Raw genomic sequence first — 23,135 nt, 5'->3', positions numbered from 1 at the left:
GTAGTAATTACCGTTGTTGAAGGGAAATGGTGTCTGTTTATGTTTTATTTCGTAGATGTTTGCTAACATTTTTTTTTTCATGGGAGTACTTATTTTCGTTTATGTACAACTGGTTCCGTTCGAAATAATCCCATTTATTCGCGACAGGATAACTCCCCCACTTCAGTTTCAAGGTCATTAACCTGTGTTTGTGAATTCTGGCTTATGCAACAAAGAGCAGTGGCTGGGAGCAGCCAGAGAATCGGTTTGAAATTTGCGCAAGAGGCAGGAGGGGGATCGGTAATAAAGTGAGATATATGGATGGATGCTCTCTCTCTCTCTCTCTCTCTCTCTCTCTCTCTCTCTCTCTCTCTCTCTCTCTCTCTCTCTCTCAGCCTCCCCTTTCGGAATGTGTTCAGAAGTCATATCCCGTCGGAGTGGCCTTTTGCTCCCCCTTCGAAGTCGTAATGTTATATTATGGAAAAAGACGTTTCAGTCATTGGTCCTTTAAATCGCCTTAGCCTGTGATCAAAAGTTTCGTCCTTCTCTTGTTGTCCTTTATTCACGCTAACTGTGTGTCTGAAGCCATGTGCTTTACGTAATGCCTCCGTACATGGTCCTTGGGTTATGTCATTTAAAGAACTCCATTTCCGGAGTTACGTTACTCCCTTATGTGATTTTGGGATTCGTCCGAAACTCACTGAAATAAATTCAACAAGTGCCAGTCCGCTGGGGCTGGTTGGTTAAGCTGACTGGGAGTTGGGAGAAGGGGGTCTTGGACCATGGAAGTGGGGTAGGGTTCCTGTGAGAGAGAGAGAGAGAGAAGAAGAGAGACCCTAGTCCCCGGGAGGAGGAGAGGGTACCGTATCATCAAGCTTTTGGGCTCGGGAAGTCGGTGTCGGGTGCCAAAATTTACCTACACCTAAAATTTCGTACCTGTTTGGAGGTCATGGTACGGCTGGCAAAAGAAAGAAGTAATTGAAGCCTGAATCGAAATCACCATTGAGTGGGTGTGTATGATGGATGAATGGACGGAGTGGGACTGCCGCCTGAATCAAGGTGTTCGTCCATTCCCATGCGCGCGCGTGAGAGAGATAGATAGAGAGAAAGAGAGAATGTGTATGGGGTGAGAGAGTAGAGGGACAATTTCAGCGGCTTACGGGTGTTGTGGAGAGAGAGAGAGAGAGAGAGAGAGAGAGAGAGAGAGAGAGACAGAGAGAGAGAGAGAGAGAGAGAGAGAGAGCAGAGGAGGATGGCGGGTTGGGAGGTTGGGGAGGAATAAACGAATGGGCCCAGGGAGCAGCACCGAGGTCCGAGGGTTAGAGAGAGAGAGAGAGAGAGAGAGAGAGGAGTGAGCGAGTGAGTCTGACTGTAGTGTATCTGAGACGTATGTGTTGTTAGTAGTAGTGATGGAGCAGTGGTGGTGGAGGTGTCGTGGCGCGGTGCTCCTGTCGGGGCTGCTACGACGGCTGCTGTCTCGTGGGTTTCATTCTGTTGGCCTGGTCGTCGTCCCGCTTTGCCCTTTAACCCAGTGAGACGTGGCCTCCTGTATGAAAGAGAGAAAAGATTCTTGGGACTTCTGCATGATATCAGTTCGATTCTCGAATTTATCGAGTGATTAATATACCTTTAGTGCTCCTATGACAAGGAAGAACTCAGCGGTGTTTTCATAAGCTCCTCCAGGAGGTGTGGTCCACCTCCTCCTCCTCCTCCTCCGATCGGGAATGCTAAGTGTACATATCGCGTGGCATCTGGAGCTTGTTCTTTACCCCCGAGGGGCGTTCTGCTCCTGCAGAAGAACCGTAAGAATGTGTTGGCCACGATGATAGCCAAGGTCGGAAAATTTTAAGGTGATATAAATCCACTCATTCAGTTTATAGCAGGTATTGTTTGAAAGTCCAAAAGTGTTTTGTTGTAGAAGAGACAAGTATGTGTACTGTTCCATTTCTAAGCTGAAGGACGGTCCGATTATCTATTTGTAAGACATCTATTCGCATTGTGATACAGATTTATAACATTTTCTGTGTTTATTTTAGAACCACAGTTTCTCTTCCTCAGTTGTTCTTGTGATATCTGTATATTTGTTTCGACTATACTAAGGAACATTGTTGCCTGTTTAGTATTCTGTCGTATATGAAAATACAGTTTCAAGAAGAATCATGGCTGTTTTCTCCAGGGGTGCCAAAGCGATTAGGGGTTCACTAGTGCCAGACTTGAAGTGGGGAATAGCCTGTGCGGGGGGAACGAAGTGTTAGGATGCCAACAGGATGAACATGTTGAGCTCTCCCACAGGAGCAGCGGGGAGGGTGTCCAGCGAAGAAGATGGTGATGACTACCTCCACTGACCATACTTTTTTCATTCTTTTTTTTTATGTGCAACCCATTATCATGCGTTCCTTACCACCCTCAGACCTCGTTGCTACGCTTATGTGCATTTTGTGGATTCGATACGAACGAGATTTTTTTTTTTACTGAACCGGAATTTGCTCTATTCTTGTTTTGTATTTTGTATGCAAATGTGCTTCAATTTTCTTATGCTGGTATTTGCTTTTGCATATTTTAACTTTCTTATGGAAGTGAACCATTTTTAAAACAATGACACTTAACATGTTGTACAAATCGAAATATGAGCCATTTGAATATTAGATTAATTTTTGAAGTGTTCTTGTTAAACCTACAGTGTATATTTGTGTAACATTACAAGGGCTTTGTTTGAGATTTTTATTGTTTTTTGCGGCATTTTGTTTCTTATCGAGATTTAAAACCCCTTAACTTGATTGAAAGAAGGTCCCAGAGTAATATTTCTTGTCAGTATTTTGCTTTAACTGTTCAGTGTGTCATTAAAAATCATGAAACAACTCTCAGCATTATTATTATTGGCTTTATAATGCTGGTCTTGTAATTGTGCGTATGGAATGGCGCTGAAATAATTGTTTTACTAAGTTTCTGAAACTGTAGTTTATATGGAAGAAAAACGCTCTATTTTTGCATACGTGCACTAATCTGGCCTACGACAAGATACTAACAGTCAACTAAGTAAAGTAATCCCAGATGCGAGTAAATAAGTCAAATCTTAAACTTTAACATTTACCTGCTGTTGCAGAAAAGTCATATTTTATGCTGTAACCTCGGCAATTTAACTGCCATCGAATAAGTGAGGTCTTAACCTCTCCATCTTAGGGATGTTGTGTAGGGTAAGGAATGCGCTTTGCCTTATGGTCGATCGTAGACATCCAATTTCAGATGATTTATCACCTTGCCAAATATTTACTCAATTTTAATGCATTCCCTGAGAATCTGGAGAAGTTGCAGTCTCTCATGAGGGTAAAAATGGGAACTAATGGCAAAACCCTTCGCAGTCACTTGCTAATGATCCTCCACCATTCCCTCGTAGTTTAATATTGCTGGGAGTCTCCCTGCCTCATTACGAACGTCGGCTCAGAAACCGCTTTAATGCTTACATTGGCTCCATCATCGAAGGGTCCTGTCACTCGCGAGACCAGCACGTGACGAAAACCTCATAGATTTTGGGGCATCTTTTTAGTCTTTCTCTTTCGGATAGTTTATTTATTGGGTGTAATTAATAGTTGGCTTGATATTTTTGGGTCCAACGAATGCCATCCAAGGTCAGGCTTTTATCTTTCTCTCGCTATAAAAAAAAATGCAGTAAACTGTACACTACAGTTATATTTATCGACGGACGTTTTGTTCTCCAAATGCGAAATAAAGTAATATATTATATATAATTGCAGGAATTTGATTATGTCTTGTGATCCGATGTTAAGACTTTACTTATTACTAACACTAAAATAATAAAATGAGTAATAAACTTGCTTTAATTAAAGCTAACAAACAGCTGCCAGAATCATCTTGGACATTCAGTAAATCGGACTATTTTTGTAAGGCGCGTCACTATGTTTCAAAGTTTCAAATTTTGCTATTTTATATTTGTGTTAAGCAGAGGTTTGAAAAGTGCTTATAGAGTGACTTGCGGTTTAAAGCGAATTTCTGAAATAACTCGAATTGACCTCTTTCTTTCGTCAGACATCAATCTTTACAGGTGGCTCTGCAGAAAAGTTAGGGTCTTGTGTTTATAAGACTGGCGCCGTTTGTTGCTAAAACTTTTCCGTCTAATATGAAAGCATTGTTAAATGGCCGGTGAACATTTTTAATTAGAAGAAATTCATTAATCAGCTGATGAACATTGTCTATATCAGAGATTCGTGGTGATTGCAAAAAGGATGCCTTATTGAAATCAGTGTAGATTTTTACCTCATGATTAGTTAACTGCTTCCGGTTAATTCTTGTTTGGTAATTGCCAGCAATTTATTAATTAACATCTTTCGACTTACAGGCAAATCCTGTGGAGCCATTATATTTTAATATATGATATTATATTTTAGTCCATGGTATGTTTTATTTATTATAAATTGCCATGTTATTTTGTTAGGTTTTTATTGTTCTGCGTGTTCTGTCTGTTTATTTTTCTTTTGTTGTAAATAGCTGTACTGAAGCGTTGCTCATGGAGGATGCTTTGGTTGATTATTACTTTTAATATTATCGTGGATATTCATGACAGCATTTCATTTCACAGATGTATACAAATTTTGTTTTCCATTAGCGACCGTTTTACAGCAGGTTTGATTTTTTAGACGAGCTTTTTACTTTCTTGATACAAAGCTCCTATGAAGCTTTTATCAGAAGTTGCAATTAAAGTCTTGGCATCTTTAACTCTTTCAGAATCCAGTTGTACTGATCTAATGAATAATTAAACTTTTATGAAATGATGTTATCTGAGTGATGGATAATTATTTCACTCAATGACGTATATAACATGAAACTAATTTTTTTTATGCAGTTTACTCAGCCAATTGAAAAAAGCACGTTAAAAAAACTCAGCCAATTGAAAATTGTCAACAAATCTTGTAAAATCTTCTTTTAAAAGTACCATTAGACAAAAGTTTATATGCAACTGCCTGTAATGAGAAGAGAGCCGACCATTTCTGCGAAAAAAAAAAAAAAAACCGCAGTAAACCTGAACATTTCTCGCACGTAAAATCTTTTGACTGCTGTACGATAACGTAAGAAGAGAATGTCCGTTGTTCGAAACCTGTCCAGTCTCTTAGAATTTTATTAACCTTCGTACGTAACAATCGCCAAAATATAAGGATTATCTTAATTTTATTTTAAGTACATCAAACCCCGTATCAGAGAACCAAGTGTGAGTGACAAGGCTCATTCTGTGGAGAGGAGAATAATCTTATGAGACCGCTTTGGGTGACGAGGCGTCTCATTAAGGTTCCTGTTTGAGATTATAGGACGATTTTAAGAGTTGATACGTACATGCTGGAGCAGATTGTAGGACGATTTTAAGAGTTGATAAGTACATGGTGGAGTAGCATACCATGCACAGAAGCAGCTAAGAGAGATAAGAACCATCAAACACAACACTACGTCAAGACCGTGACCAACTCGTATAATCTTTGTGGGACAAACCAAGTTTCATAGAAATGCCTATGGGGCTGTTTTTCCGTACAGTACCTCCATGGCGCTCGTGAGAAACATCTCATAGAACCATTACGAGAGATGCTGGTATTATCTCCTAGAAGCTTCACGAAGAATTTGCGGACCATCTCACAGAACCCATGCAGAACTGTTAAAGACATTGGAACCTCTTTAGAGAACATAAGAACCTTACTGCATGATCCCTATCGGAGACGCAAACTATCCGGAAGAAAGCGAGATTCATCTCGTTAAGCCTCGGCGAAGACACGAGAATGATTTTACTGGACTTTCATCTTGGACTTGAGACCTATTTTTAAAGATTCTGTTGATGATATGAGAACCATCTCATACAAGTCCCTTGAAAATACAAGAAGAGCATCTCTTTTAATATTCTTGGATGACGGGTGGACCTGTCTCAGCAGGATGGAGAAAAACGAAGGCATTGTTATTATTTTTTTTGTCAGACAATTCCTTACGCATGAGCTATAACCAGGTTAACAAAACCGCCTCCTGCAGACTTGTGAGAAATATTACCTTCTTATGTGGGGGGTGGCGATGTCCGGTATAGGTGTAGCGCAGGCATCCCAGACAACATTAAACCGCAGCCAGTCCAATTATACTCGCGAAAAGGTGCGTAAAAACCTTCAGGGGAGATTATCACCCACAGATACAGGGACAGATGGTGGATGGAGAGAGAGAGAGAGGGAGAGAGAGAGAGAGAGAATTTACAAGACCTCATGACCGCAGGAAATTTGCAATACTTATCAACTTTCAGTACGAAGAACAGTCACGTTCATTAAAGATGAGGGTAAATGCGACGCTGCTTGTCTGATAGTCTTTGTGTATTAGTAACAATGCATTTAAAACCCCTAAGTTAGATGGGTTTAGAGCTTATTGCATTTTTACTAATATATACATGGTTTTATCACATAAGGAAAGGGTCTCGTTCAACCTCAGCTTTAGCATAAAAGCGATTTCGATGCTGAGAGAGAGAGAGAGAGAGTTATTTCTTCATGAGTGCATTGTAGGCCATTAGTATCATTCTTCTGGAAGCGAAATGAGAATTGAGTGAAAATTGGGAGGGGTGCGTGTGTTTTATGATCCCCTCTACCCTCCACGGTATTGATCTTTCTTCTCCAAATATTACGCCTCACCAGAGAGAGAGAGAGAGAGAGAGAGAGAGAGAAATCCATTGTATTTTAAAGGGCAACAGTATTTGATTTTGAAGGGGGCAATTACGACACAATGGAGGGCATCAGAACAGATGTAATATTGTTACATAAGTGTTTGTTCTTTGCTGAGCATATCGATCCATTTTTCATATATGAGGGGTCCTTTTGAGCATTATGATACTGCTTGTTTTTATTTTGAATTATTTGCAAGAAATTTCATGATTTAAGTTTTGTAATTTGGTCACGCCACATGACTTATTTAATGTTATAGTCAGTGTTTCAGTGCATATTTTCACAAATTCATACTCTCTCTCTCTATATATATATATACGTGTATGTGTGCGTGCGTGTGTAACGATCTTGTTAAATGTGTTGGAGCATGTTAGTATTGGACATGATTTTAGTGTTAAAATGTTATCGATTAAGTAGGCTACAATACATAGTTAAAGATGGACATTGTTGACTCTGAAACAGTATTTGATTCCGTCGTCATGGAAGAACGATGTCTCGTGTTTCCGATATAGATAGTTTTTCTTTTCATTTGTAAATACCGTATGTTTTAGGGTTCAGATGACAGAATGTCATTAAATATTTTGGTCTCAAATTTTCGATGAGAGATTTGATGATGAAGGAATTTCAGTCAAGGACAGGAGTAGTGGAATTGAGAGCTTGCATAGAGTATTTTATTAAATATCCCTTGTGGCAAAAATCTTGGATCATACCAGAAAGAGGAAAAAGAGAACGATGTTTTATTATATTTACGAACGACAAATTCACCTTGGAATGTCTCTCAGACTTTTTCTTGAGGAAAGTGTGGGAAATGGTTGAGTCATGAACTCCATTTTGAAGACAGTGTATCATGTCGGCGTTTAAACTCCTGAATATTTATTGCGGGAGTTTTTTTCTTTTTTATGAACAACAGAAGGTCTTTATCTGTGCCTGATGGGTATATCCGAAAGTCAGTTGTCACTTAATAGCTGAATCAGTTGTGAATGTTTAGCTTGGAAGTAAAAAATTTTTTCCCAGTTGTAAATACGAGTAAATGTTTTTAATGTGTTTAAATAACAATACTCATAATAAATCCCTTAGAAATTGATATTTTGATTGATGTTGAGTTATTTATCAAAACTATTTTGTTTTGTGTAATTTCCGATTAAGTTGTCATTTGTCAGGTTCCTTATCTTTGACACATCATGCAGATAAAGCCACTTGCTTTAAGAGCTTATTGAAATACCACTGACGTACGATAACGCGATTACTAGACATTTAAGGGCGTGACGTCATTTTCCCCAGGTTAAATTAGTATCTTGACCCATTTATTTTCAAGACCCGGATTTTTTTTTTTTTAGGATACAGAAGCTAGGAACCTCACGGTTACTCCCAACCTCTTGTTAACCCCCTTTGGGTTTCCCACCGAACGCTTCTTGCTTTATTGAGGTTCTTTTTTAATGTGGGTTAGGTTGAGAAAGGAGGGGAGTGGGGTTACAGTTAAGTGACTTGGGTAGGGGATTGTGGATGGGGTTACTGGGAAGGAAAAAAAAAAAGAGAGTCGTAACGTGAGCTGTATCAATGAGGTTGTCGTGATAAAACCAAGCCTAAGAAGGGCGATTAGATACGGAGCCTTCTTCGTTTCTTTTGTTCCGATAATTGTTTTGGCATCTGGGAATCGAAGCTGTGGTGGTGGTGGCTCCTGCCATCGCTTTTTGGCTGCGATATGTGTTCATTGCTCATGTTCTCTCGAGTGACGGTGATGATGAAGATGATGACGATGAAGCTGATAAACATGATTAGGATTGCCAGAGAAATCTTATTAGATGTTGACCGTGTTCTAGTTAAATGTATTTTTTTGCACCGAGTATGCATTGTACATTATCGCTGTTTCATTTAGGGTACGTTAACTTGCTGTTTATAATATGAGTATTCTTTTTACTTTTGTCAAATTTCTTCAGTTATGAGTTTGAGAAAGAGCATTTAAATATATATATATATATATATATATATATATATATATATATATATATATATATATATGTATATATATATATATATATATATATAATAACCTATACATATATGTATATACATATATGTATATATATATTTATATATATATATATACACATACGCACGCGTGTGCACATGTGTTTATATACATGTTAGGGCGTGGAATAGGACATGCCTAATTTATCTTGATTTTTAGAGTAAATTGTATCGCTACTAAAATATCTCTCCATTCGAAAACATAAGCGAATTTAATTCTCATTTTCCTAGTCATATCTATGAGGTTAAACTGTCTTGCTTGGTAATGATAAATCGCGCTATCGTGGCTTAGAAACTTCTCATTTATTTGCCTGTCGTTGTTTGACGTGCCCATCATTTCTAGCGTAATAGCAAGATGCTTATACCTAGGGATGCATTCGCACATATAATCCTCCTGATTAAAGAGTAATAGTCCCTATCAGAATATTGCAGGAAATGTAGACAGACATTATTTTTATCACTGTTATATTTAGAATATTTATTTTTACAAGGTTTTGAATTTTTTTTACTTAATGTGTGTTGCAATATTCATCATTAATGTCAACACCTACTTCCGCCATTATTATTATTATTATTATTATTATTATTAGCTTTCTTAATCACCTTAAGAATCGCAGGGGGCTCATCCACGATCCAGCAGTTAGTATCTGAAAATGATAGTGACATATATATATATATATATATATATATATATATATATATATATATATATATATATATACAGTATATATATATGTGTGTGTGTGTGTGAATGGCTTTTACTGTGATATAATAGTATACTATGAAGACAAAAAAGGTCCATAAAAACACTATATACTTGATGCAACCATATATTTCGAAAACTTCTACATCCGGCTCACTGGTGAGCACCATACAAAATATTCAGAAATATATAGTTTGCAACATGTATATAGTTTCATATATATATATATATATATATATATATATATATATATATATATATATATATATATATATATATGATAGAAAAGAAAGAGAGAGAGAGAGAGAGAGATAGAGAGACAGACAGACAGACAGACAGACAGACAGACAGACAGACAGACAGACAGACGCATTGTCACAATGTATTGATGTAACCCATCAACATTATAGTCACTTGTCTTTTACATCTCATAAATGTTCTCCGCGCTCTCTTGGTCTTTATTCATGGGTCTTTTGTTTGTCTGAATGCCATATCAATTATGCCAGTCCCTTTGATATACAGGCTCTGCGTTTAAGAGTCTCGTAATCCCTCGGATAATTTCGTTATCTGACCTTGAGAGAGGCTACCTAATTAAGTTTCGCCTCGGTAGGCCCTAAATCCGTTGCCACCATTAGTGGTTTAGAAGGCTCCGCAGGTGTCTTGTTCATTATGTCCGGTGCCCTTATCTTTCGGTTGTTTCGGTACATTAAGAGCAAGGTAAAGAGAGTTACCTTGATTAAGAGGTTCCTTACTCGTAAATCAGGTTGTTTATTACAGTGAGTGCCCCCATTTTTTTTTTTACTCTGATATCGAAGCTTTCATTATTAGAGATCTTTTTTTTTTTTCATGAACCCTTATCAAGGCCCAGTCTGATATTGCGAGTTCAAAGTCTGACCATTGGCTCTTACTGACCATTGGCTCTTACTGGCAAAAAGCTTAATTAATTCCTATTAACTTCAAAGACGTGTTTACCATTAATCGTCGTGTAAATAAAGCTTTCATTTGTGGATTTTTAAAAATATAATTGATAAATACTGCCCCTACGGAGCAATCGCACTGCTTATGTAGTTTTACTTTTTAGTATTGGCTTACATCAATAGTACTTGAAATGAAGTCAGATCATGGTAAATGACATGAGAGAGAGAGAGAGAGAGAGAGTCGGGGCATGTGATTCTATAAAAAGAGGTAGTTAATCATAAACAAAGACGACTTAATCGTAAAAAGTAGGTTTTACCCGAGGAGGAAAACAGGATCTTGAATAATTCGTGTCTAATCATTACATCATCGCATTTAGCGGGTGCTTTTAGAACTAATTGCCTTGATTAATCTATTGTTGGCGAGCGCTTCCTCGGCAGGTTTCGTTTTATGAGAGGATTAAGCGACTCCTGTTACCCTCTTCCCCCTGGGCCTTCTCCTACAAGCAGATATTATAAGCTCTCTCTTCTCAGAGCAGTTGGAATAGCGATGAGTGTAACGTTCAAGGGTGGGGGATTATTAAGAGGTCGACATAGTAGTTTGGGATTAAAAGCAAAACGCTGTTGGTTTCTCCTTTCTTGTATTTGTGATGTATTTTTATGATATCAGTGAGAGCTCTCATATGATAATAAGAAGAAAAAATCTAATTCTTCATCTGAACATAAACATCTACTTTTTTTATATCAGTGAATTTATAATTACTGTAACAGGATTCCAGGCTTCTTAAAATTACAGAACAGGCGCTTGGCATTGGAAAATCTCTCTTGTGTGATCAGATTTCATGTGCTATAACTTCATTCCCCTCTTGCGGAATAAGATGATATAATTCTGAGTGACACAAGATAAAAGCTATGTATTTGATGTATGTCACTCCTCTGTTTGGAATCCTAGTAAATATAGAAGGGTCATTTCAGTCCAATATTTTCTGGAAAACCCTTTAATGGTGGAGTGTCTCCCCAGTAATATTTATAATACTCAATGTGATTAACTAATTTTGATATCACAGACTTCTTACTTCCCTTCTATCCGTAACAATCGCTGCCGGCAGCACGCAGCCTTGCCAATTCAAGAAAGTCAGGCATAGATTCATGTCCGTAAATAAGTATTATTTCATATTTCGTGTTCTGTTTCTCAGGTTCGTAGACTATTATCATGATACTTGAATAATTACATGACATTAACATTACGGAATGTTATAATTAACTGGTATTCCAGATCTGTTGGGTAAGATTTTGTTGTGAAATGATACTGTATCACTATGTTAAGGCTGTTATTTTTAAAAAAGTATCACCTGCAATAAGAAATATTTCATTAATTAAACGTTATATATATTTATTTAACACCAAAGTAACGACACACGATATATTTTGTCATAACTGCTCATGTTGCAATCGTTCCGTTTTATGGAGTTTGAGACGTAATGCTGTTCTTGCGGTTTTACGCCTTGTGAGTCTGCTGCAGTTTTTGCTGTTTCACGGTTTGCGATTGCTTTGAGACGAGTCCTTGCAGTTTGTGCCGACACACGAGTATTGGTCTCTTTCGAATCTTGTGTGGATCCCTGGATCGTGGTTGTTTGTTTTACTGCTCAGTGTATTGCTTTTCTCCGTTTGTTTAAATTTTTTTTTTCAGTGGTTTGTTAATGGAAGTTGTGTTTAGTATTTTTTTTTCTTTTTTTAAGTAACGACACTGTAATTGGCAGTAACGTCTGTAACGGTAAGGATAATATTATTATTACTTTGACTCCATCGAGCTCATGGCGTGAGCGTAAGTTGTGCTTTCTACAACATACCTCACTTTCTTGCGCATCCTCCACTTCTCTCCATTACCACCATAGTTTCAAGACCTTCTCTCTGGAGATGATAAGAACTAAAATACTGATGATAAACAAAACTCCAAATTGCGGAAATAACCCTCCCAGAGGAACCATTTCTTGTTAAAACATCCTCTAAAAGACAGAGAGCCCCCACTTTTAGCCAAGCAAGCGTTAAAGCTAATTTCTCAGCTCAAAACTCTCTCTCTCTCTCTCTCTCTCTCTCTCTCTCTCTCTCTCTCTCTCTCTCTCTCTCTTTGTGCGTAGATGACATGTGTGTTATGTGGGCGCAACGCGAAAACTGCCACCTGCCATCCACCCACCACTGTCACCGCCCGTGCCATCCTGTGGGTGCCTCATGGCACCAGCAGCGGGCACCAGGTAGATAGCAGGGACGGATGGCACCGCCTACACCTGGGTGGGGATGGGTCTGATGGGAAGAGGCAGAAGCAGATGGTCACGTTTTGGCGTCTCCCTCAGGCGAATATCATTCAGTATATTACAAGGGATTTGGCCGCGTTTCTCTCTCTCTCTCTCTCTCTCTCTCTCTCTCTCTCGTTTTCTAATACTCTTTCGTATATCTGTTTCATTGTATTATAATATCTTATTCTATGTTTTTCCCATTTATCCGTTTTTTCATCATTCTTTTATTTCTCGTATATAATCTGTACCTTCCCTTCATGTAGTCTACTTGTTTCTTTTATTTTTTTTTTTTTTACTCTTACGTTTTGGCAAATTTTAATATTTTTAGATTGTAAGCATTTCTCTATTCATATTTTCAATTTTTCTTACCCACTTTTTACTGCTGTCTCCTCAGTTTTTCCATTGTCTCCTTTTTTTTTTTTGTCCACGTTCATCGTATTCCTTTGACAGTTGGTACTGTTATCTTTTTTGTGATTCCCATTGTGGAAGACAAATGACGACCCGCTGCGTAGATGTTGCCATGGTCTTGGGCTGATCTAAGAGACATGGTTAATGTGCAAGAGACAGGTGAGATTGCTTTTTGTCTCTCAACATCGACATTTTTATTTTTTTCATATCTTATTTTCCTTGGCTCCGTGGAGAATCGTGTTATTTTAAGGACTCGAGGATTGTCAGAAGATCAAATTTATGATTCGTTTTTATTGTTTCCTTTTGTAGTTTCAGATTTATGATCCGTTTATGTAACTCCCTTTTGTAATGTATGTTTGCCAGTTTACTACGTGGTATGTTTTTGCTTTTTGAAGTTATTTTGATATACAGCTTTTTTTAAGGTTCTGCGTTATACCGTTTTAAAAAAGTACGTTATTCTAGATCGAACCTACAAGTTTCTTCGTCTTTATCACTGGATTTCACTGTGAAGAAGTGAATCGCAATGCTTTTAAGGGGTAAATTGCAACTTTGCCTTTTGTGTTTGCCATACACGCCAGCATTCGATCATCTTATTCATCCACTTAAATTACTAAATTTAACTGTTGCATTTTCCTATCGCAATATCATTGGCAAACCTTTGATAAGAAACAGCCTTATATACCACAACGGAGTTGGTACAAAATTCATTGTGGTCGTAATAAATTATATATTAGACAATCAGCAAAAACTGTTGAAAAGCGGATCAGAGAAACAGGCCATTAATAACCATGTAAGGGCATGTTTTTATCCAATTCAGTGGTCTAAGAAAGAATTTTGTTCAGAAACAATAATTTTATAGAGAGAAATGTAATAGAAACAGCATGTATTTAATATAGTGAAAGCAATAACCTTCATCGCAGTTTTGAAAAATCGGTGCAAATTAGGTAATATAATGTCTTAGGTATTCACTCAATTACCTATCTGGCCTCATTAGTCTGTAAGCGTTTTCTGTTGGGCGAACTATGTACTAGACCATTTATATTTTATGTTATCTTTTAACAGCTGTAAGCACCAGGTACCATTTTTACTTGTTTATATTTTATGCAAGTCTTGAAATCAAATGTAAACATATATCTGGTATAAATTTTTCTTAAATTGATTTGTCAGTAAAGTTCCCCGAAAGAGGCCTGATTGAAGGCGAAACTGTTGGGACAAATTAAGAACTCTGTTTCCTTTTTTCCTCTTTGGTTTCTCCTTCGTTTCCATTGTGGAGTACATCGAGGTATTTTGTCTTCGTGATTAAGAATACAACTGATATATACATATATATATAAAATATAATGTTTACTGTGGCAAGTTTGCATTAGCAAGGATATTGAATATGACGTGCGTAATATACGTCAGGCATTGCGTATATAGTGAGCAAGGAATAATGCTCTCTCTCTCTCTCTCTCTCTCTCTCTCTCTCTCTCTCTCTCTCTCTCTCTCTCTCTCTCTCAAACTTTAAGAGGTATTCACCTGATACGCAGATGATAATGAAAGTGTTAATCTGACACGGCAGGTGGCAGTGTGGAGACTTATTTAAAAGTATTTGCAAAAGGGTGAGTGGCTAAGGAATCTGAAGGTTGAAACACCAGGTGTCAGTATAGTTTTTTCTTCTCAGAATACTCTATAGGATTCAAACTACATATATATATATATATATATATATATATATATATATATATATATATATATATATATATATATCCCATTGACAAGGCCGCTTACTTCGTCAATTAGAAGTTCCAGGTTCAAGTGTGAATGCTTTTAGTCTCTTTCCTTTGAAGCAATTGTGCCTCCATTGAACCGATGTGTCGAGTTATGTATGTGGCAGTTCGACTTCTTTGGGTCGTATTCGAGGTGGAGAAAGCCATGAGGCTAGCAGCTTCACCCCAAGGGACTTGCTGAGAGCCAGACGTTTTATACCTGTTGTTGTCATCCCTTCTAATGGAAAATTACTTACATTATACATACATGTTTATACATGTGTGTGTGTAGAATATAATTATATAATAACATGTATGTATGCGTGTATATCTGTATATATCTATATATATATATATATATATATATATATATATATATATATATATATATATATATATATATATTATAATTATTAATTATTTTTGTTTCACATTGACAAATTAGTTAGTTGGAGAAAGATAGGAAATGTTGTGACATCATAAGACGCTGTTACTTACGTAGCCTATATGCAAACCAAGACTTATAGGTAGTTACTTGTCGGATTTTATCGGTTGTTTGATGTTTGGAGCAAAGGGGAGACGGGTGGAGCAAAGGGGAGGGGTGTGCGAGAAGAAATGTTTTGAGAGGTTATAGTAGTCCAGGTGGACCCAACACTGCCCCAGTTTGAACTTCCTTTTGTAGTTGCCTCTGATACTTTTTTATGTCGTTTTACGCAGTAAAAAAAGTTTAGTTGTTTAGATTTGATTTACTGCCTTAGATTTTCTTTCTTCAAGAAAGAAGGTTTGTGTGCCCTTCGATGTTGAGTCTTACTTGTTTTTATTCTTATTTTTTTTTCTTTACAGGCGTCTAGACTAGATACAATTTGAGGTTGCCTCTCCCATTGGCTTTTGCTCTAAAAAAAAAAGAAGATTACAGATAGAGGACTAAAATTAATGTTGCCGTTATTTGTCAGTTTCTCTTTTTGTATTTTAAATCTCTAATGTATCCTTTGATAAAATTCATTTGTTTTGTTAAATTTAGTACAGTATTGTCAAAAGCGCATTTTTTTTAATGTGATACGAAGTTGATTCTCTCTCTCTCTCTCTCTCTCTCTCTCTCTCTCCAAACAAAAATTATTTATGTCTAAACCGTAGAATACTTCATTCTTTGTGATGCTCTTAATGTCCCTTTACAATAGTACGGGCGTCATAACTCCACATATAATGGAGGACAAAGCGACATTATCGAAGAGCTATCTTCTCGGACCAGTCTCCGTCTGTAGACTTCACGAGTGTGTAGGTATTTTTTTTGGCTCAGATGAAGAGAACCAGATTGGTAGTACAACAAATGGGAAAGAGAATTCAAGTTCTTATTTTACTTTTTATAACTGGGTTTCAGGGAAGCTCAAGTTCTTTTTTGCTAGTTTTTAATGTCAAGGTTATGGCTTCTCTCTTCTTTCCCTTTCTGTATGTATAAGGACTGAATTTAGGAATATGATTTTTACTGCTGATGCAGAGGTATTACAATGCGCCTTTTGGCTGCTTCCTTTACAAAAGTCGCATTTACTCAGTAGACTTAATTTATCTTCGGAGATTGTGCGAGTGCAGCTGTTGATCAAGGTAATATACAAAGTTAAAGGTGCTAAACCCATTTTGACGTGATTCTCAGTAATACTCTCATTTAATTATTAGGTTAGACTGAAATTATTCTTCCTAGGAATGAGATTGCTTTAATGAATGAAGGGGCAAGAGAGAGATAGTGCTTGATGTTTTTCCTCTTACATGCCGGAAGGGAAGCGAACTCATAAATGTTCCGATGTTCAGATATTAGATCCAGTTGCCAAAGCAGAGGAAAGGATCATTAAGAGAGAGAGAGAGAGAGAGAGAGAGAGAGAGAGAGAGAGAGAGAGAGAGAAGAGAGAGATATGGGGGCTTCAGCTGTTTTGAAACGAAAATTTTCCCCGTAAGGGATTTTGATTTTTTATTTTGGATGAATAAATTGGCGTTGTAGTAGCAGAAGTCATCGGCGGCCGTCTCAGTAGAGATGATAGGCAAAATCGTCCCCAGGAAGGTAGAAGGTGTTGGTGGGTTATGTAGTAAATGTGCTGCAAATGAATCGCTTATTTTCCGTGATTTCTTTTCGATTATTGAAAACGGTAATAAACTGCTTGTAAATAATTGTCAGTAGCTTCAGTTGCATAGCACCGCACCCAGGGAATAATTCCATCGGTATGGAGAGTCACTTCTTATTTATGTATTGGTTTGAATTATTCTGGGAAGGATACAGCGTGTTGCAATGAGAATGAAGGATGCCCATAGAAACCGTACCTTGAATGATGGGCTGGGTTGGGGTCGTTGGGGGTGGGGAAGAGCGGGGGGCGTCCCTACAAAGGAGGAACGGAGAAATGAAGATAAGTGAGGTGTATACAGTTACGGAACCGAGGGTGAGGAGGAAAGTGCTTGAGACACAGGACTGATGATGGAGAGGTTGGAGCGTACCTACAGAGATAGTATCGAGGGGAAGAAGGAAGATACTGATAGCGAGGAAGACGACACCTGTAGATTTGGTATTGGATATTGGTGGGGTGGAGAAGGCACTTAGAAAGATGTCATAAAGACGGTCCCTCCGCTGGCGGAAAAGAAGGTACCGCTGCCCGCTCCGTCACTTGGCATCGTGTTGTTACGTTTTGTGTCCGGATGCCGACAGTGGCTCTAGTTAGCCAAGGGCAGCTTAGCTACCTCTGCGGGGCCCTTGTCAGGAGAGAGAGATGCCAAGGGGCAAATACTGCCGGAGGCCTCCTAGATGGGTTGACAACCTTTGAGTGAAAGGTGTTGAAGCAGTGAGGAAAATTATGGGTCAAGGAAATGGTTAACGATTTTTGTTTACTTTTTCCAAGATGACGCGTTCATTTTTTTAGGCTCCATCAACGATTAACGAAATTTGAGAGTAAGTGTCGTGTAACACGGTATCCCACTGACCCAAACCAGTTTTCTAACCACTGAGAACACTTTGAGAGAGAGAGAGAGAGAGAGGCTTTCCAAAAGGTTCATTGATTATGTACGTCATTAGCTACGAATAACCATGATGATAAGCATGTATGCCACCTCCCTTCACGGTCACCCTTAACTCACCCAACTCGGCTTCCTGACCTCACCCTACGCTCCAGCGCGGTGTCTGCTTCGTTTCGACCACGCCCTCTGATATATCCTGTTAGGAATCTCATGTTTATTTATCTTCGACGTGTGTAACCCGAAACCTTGTGGTCAACCTTGTGTCGTCTTCCTCTTCTCTCTCTCTCTCTCTCTCTCTCTCTCTCTCTCTCTCTCTCTCTCTCTCTCTCCATGCTGTTTTATGTATATCGTCCAACAGTGTGCTCTTATGCTCACATGTCTCATTTTCAATATTTGTCGTTTATTTTCCTAATTATCATTAGGCATAATTCCTTCACGTTATTGACAAGGATAATGTTAACATTTTGCTTTCATATTGTATTAATAATTTACTGTAGTATCCCAGCCACATTATTATAAAAACTTTTGCGAAAATTTACACATTTGTTAAATATCCATTTTAAAAAATAAGAAATATAAGAAATCGTAAAATTGCAATTGTGGTACATGCCTGATTACATACTGTGTAAGGTATATATTACTTTGCACAAACGCGCTTATAATTCCAGTACTTTTGATTTCAATAACGATTGATTTGATTGTCTGCCGGGAAAGATGGATTTCGAAAAGGCTAACCATGAGAATGGTGGCCAACCAAAGCAGAACATGATGAACTAATTCTAATTACTAAAGGGAGAATGTGTTTGGCAATTTATTTCGCCCGTGATTATAGTTTGATATGTCCTAACGAACTGATGCTTATCTTTGGTCCTTTATTGCATTATATATGCATGGCGATTTTGAGCAATGTTGTTTTATATAGGCATGGACATAGTTGCACTCAAATTAATTTTTTATGTCACAGTGTTTGATTAAGCGTCGTGATGATGTTTCAGATATGTATGCAAATGTATGTATACACAAACACTCAGATATATATATATATATATATATATATATATATATATATATGTATGTGTGTGTATGTATGTGTATATGTGTGTGTGTGTGTGTATGTGTTTTTTCTTTGTTAATGTCTGTACACATTATCAAGACTGTTTAGAAATGGTTATCCAGTTTATCTAAACTTTCTTCTCTATAACCTCTTTATTTTCCTTCGTTGCATGTATTCTTTTGATCTTTTCTTTTTAATTTATAGCACTCGACACCACAGGACAAAAATGCTCGTAAAAAATACGAATTACTGCACTGACAACCTGCACAGTTGTGGCACAACACACAGTTGCATACCAAAGTGCCGCTTCCAAAGTCCGGCTGCCAAGTTGCCCCTCCAGCGGCCATTGCAACTCCTCCTCCTCCTCCTCCTCCTCCTCCTCCTCCTCCTCCTCCTCCTCCTCCTCCTCCTCCTCCATGTCTCCCAATATTCCTTCATCATGTCCATTTTCTGTTTGCTCTCAGTCTCTTCTTGGCGTCTACTTTGAACCACATTTCCTCGAGACTTTGGCACTTACGCTCCGAATCTTGGCCTCTGCGTACTGCCATGGTCACACAGCTGCTCGATTTCTCTCTTCTTTCTTGCGTCATGAATCTTTTATCTCCGTGTTCTTAACGCAGGTTGAGATTGATATCCATTGGTGTTCCTCTCACGAGCTCCTAATGAGCAAGGAATCAGGCAAAAAGCAAATTCCTTGGAGGTTGGAATTCGATTGATACTCCTCAACTACTTTTAAGGTAGCAGAAAAAAAGTGACCTGACCGGGAGGAGAATTTCTTTTCTATGTTAAAAAATTATAAGAGACGACACGGTTAGACAGGTGAGCAACTCTGTGCTGCTAAGAATGCAAACCACGAATCGAAATTTAAGTGAAAAAGAATCATTTTTGTTCCACGTGACTGGTGTTACTTCCTCTTTTGGGGGAGTGATTGCTAAAGTACTTATGCTTCCCTTTTCCTTTTTCTTGTCTTTCTGTATATATTTTAAAATAAAGGCAGTAATAAAGAAAACGGTTAATGTCATACTGTGTATGTTTCTTTTCATTGTATATTTTCCAAAGTTGTTAAGAATACATCAGATTTAGGTAGGGTCATAAACATTACCTGTTTATTTGTCATCATTTTATTTCCCGTAGAGGCGTAGTTCGTCTCCCCTTGACTTCTCCCGTCTCTTGGATTGTTCTTCACTGCCTTTTAGCCACCCCCTCGATGCCTCTACGGAGATGCTCCACGGAGACTATTTTTGCGCTTAACATAAATGTATTATTTTCCGGAAGACGTCATGTGAGGAATCCTTCCCCCCTCCTCCCCTTGCCGCTCTCTCTCTCTCTCTCTCTCTCTCTCTCTCTCTCTCTCTCTCTCTCTCTCTCTCTCTCTCTCTCTCTCTCTCTCTCTCTCTCGATTTTTTTTGTAGTTCGGATATAATATGGAAAATTCTAAAAGACTGAAATTAATATCACTCTCTCTTTCTCGAACTAGTTGGTTGTATTACAGAAGAAGCTTCAATATTAATGGGATACCACATCTCTCTCTCTCTCTCTCTCTCTCTCTCTCTCTCTCTCTCTCTCTCTCTCTCTCTCTCTCTCTCTCTCTCCATCACCCTTGCCTTTCAGTAACTGCCCACAGTTACGCCCCCGGAAATAAACGTGAAGATGACGTCTCCATCAGCCAGTTCATTGAGAAACCCGCCTTCTCGTTTATCTCAACCCTAAAAAAGATGCTTTTAGTTTGAATTGTTTGTTTATAACTTGTCCCTCCGTCAATCTTGGATTGTACAGCAGAGTTGGCTCGAGTTTTAGTTCAAATTGGTGTTGATTATGTATTTGCATGAATTTACTTGTTCGTACAAAAAAATGTATTGGTTGTGCTCCTAAAATTGCTAGTGTATGTTTATCATAAAGTTTTTGAACATTTTGGTCGCATTATGATTAAGCAATGAACTACCTTCGGTTGTCCAAGAAAATGTATTTATTATGTACTATTTCGTGAATAGCTCAAATGTTTATTTTAATACAAGCAAGTAGCATCTGTTATGGTTGGGAGAACAATATTTCCATACTGACTTGGGCCGATTTTTGAATGCTAAAAATAAATCAGGAGGAATATTTATTTGAGCAATTAATTGATAAGTGAAGAGCTCTTATTTGATTATTAACATATATATATATATATTATATTATACATATGTATGTATGTATGTATGTATATATATATATCTATATATACACAGTATATATATATATATGTATATATATATATATATATATATATATATATATATATATATATATATATATATATATATATAATGATGAAGAAAAAGAATGTTTTCATTTAACAAATAATTGCTCAAAAAATATTTCAATTGATTTCTTGTTGTTGCGTTCAGAAATCGGCGCAATTTAATAATGAACGTCTTCACCTAACCATAAGAGAAGTTAACTAGCTTGTATAAAGGTAAACTTCTCTCTCTCTCTCTCTCTCTCTCTCTCTCTCTCTCTCTCTCTCTCTCTCTCTCTCTCTCTCTCTCTCTCTAGCTCTATATATATATATATATATATATATATATATATATATATATATATATATATATATATATATATTGTGTACATATTGGCACAGAGAAAGAAGAGAAGAAGAGAAGAAAAAGAAGAAAATAAAGAAAGATATCTTGTTGCATCGCTTGCACAGAGAAGTAGTGTAGGTTGTCCTACCCACTTTTCGTGGTAAGTTTAGGAGGAGCTTTCTCTATTCATATCTCACCGCTCTTGCTTATTACTTTTTTTTTCTCTGTTAGCCTTTAGGGCCGGCCGAGATTGGCTGAGGAAAAGAGAGGCATGGGAGGTATTGGCTCGCCCGTGTACGGGCCCCTCCAGACAACTTGTTTTTTACATTAAAGATGTTTTCGGTATTCGCCTTGTCGTATATTTTTATTAATGTGTCCTTTTTTTTTATTTCCCTTTCCAATTTTCATATTTTTCCTTCCTCCTCATCTTAGTATTGAGCTTGCAGTATTTATTTAATGCAGTATGAATATTTGCCAGTTTCTTTTAAACTAAAGAGTCGTCATTTGGTTGAACTATAATAGGAACTTAACCTTACGTAAATCAGTTAAATCTCCATACCATACTAAAGCGCCACATGTCAGGATGCACAGTTTTCGAGTTGAATTGTCTCATGAAAGTACAGTTAATTTGACGTGTTTCTTACTGTAGGTCATCGAGGGGATAAAAAGGGCAGGGCTACTTGTTTTTCAAAAAAGATGCTTGTCGAAGCTTTGGGTCAGGAAACGTGTTTTATTATTATTACTTCAACAAGATATCTAGCGTCTCCCCCCCCCTTCTTCCTCATAACGGGGCTTACGTCCTTCTCCGGAGTGTAGTTGATGGCAGGGAACTTAGAATGTGTTGAGATGTACTGAACATGGTACCCAGATCTCTGTACCTTGTTGCTGACTTCTTAAATTCCGTAGAAATTCACAGAGTGAATTCAGCTGACTCCCTTGTTCAGAATGCTGTACCCTTCACTAAGAAGTCCAGTTACGTAAGCCGCTGATCCTACAGTGTGTAACGTTTATATATAGCTGAGAGTGAATCACGTGGTCGAACAAGATCTTTTCTTAAAAAAAAAAATTATTTGTAAATGAATCATTTTATAAATTACTCATTAGAGCTGGCTACCTGAATGAGTTCTGCAATAAAACTCGTAGAAAAAAAACCTCATTGACCAAAAGATATCACACCCAGAAAAACTTATAACAAAACATCCTCTCACAGAAATCATCTAATATAAACTCAACTCACCACTAATTACGTCCATCATAAAAAAAAAAATCATTCGCCCCTCCCCCTCCCCCTCCCCCTCCCACAGAAAGAAAAAATCATCATCCCAGATGTGCCGATGATGTGCACTGAAGATTTCGCTGACTTTTAGAAAGTTTTATGGTTGAGCTCAGGGCGTTGTCTAGTTTCGCCTTCCAGGACGAAATAAATACAAGGCTCATCTCGTAAAGAAAAGGAGAATAAGAAATGGTAACGTTTATTAATGAGGTGAATCGTGGCTTTAGATCAGCGAGATTTTTTTGGGGAGAAGGAAAAGTAATCAAAGAATCATTTGGTAAATTAACAAGAATTTACGTGTAGTTAAAGGTGTGGCACGTATGTACCTATGTAATTTGACATTAGGTAATGTTTTAAAAGTATAAGAAAAATTATATGAACTCTAGTTAAAATACTGCATGATTTAATAAAGATTATATCACAAATTCACAAGAGTATAAATTGAATACACCAGAACTTTTAGCACAGAAGTGGAATGTAGCAAATGGTA

General features: G+C 37.6%; 1 protein-coding gene across 13 annotated transcripts in view; it reads left to right on the top strand.

Moving 5' to 3' along the window:
• LOC136834324 (adenomatous polyposis coli protein-like) overlaps positions 1–23,135 on the top strand; it is a 631,708-nt gene that overhangs the window by 482,402 nt on the left and 126,171 nt on the right. For 3 of the 13 annotated variants that reach the window (XM_067096808.1, XM_067096809.1, XM_067096807.1), the window contains exon 1: positions 1,369–1,458. The exons of the other annotated variants lie outside the window; for them this stretch is intronic. The gene's annotated coding sequence lies outside the window, so the exon portion shown is untranslated. Of the gene's footprint in view, positions 1–1,368; positions 1,459–23,135 lie in introns of those variants that run through there. 13 annotated transcript variants of the gene reach the window in all.

This window comes from Macrobrachium rosenbergii, chromosome 53, assembly GCF_040412425.1.
Source record: "Macrobrachium rosenbergii isolate ZJJX-2024 chromosome 53, ASM4041242v1, whole genome shotgun sequence".
NCBI classification, from domain to species: domain Eukaryota; kingdom Metazoa; phylum Arthropoda; class Malacostraca; order Decapoda; family Palaemonidae; genus Macrobrachium; species Macrobrachium rosenbergii.
This window is presented reverse-complemented; position numbering and strand designations above follow the sequence as displayed.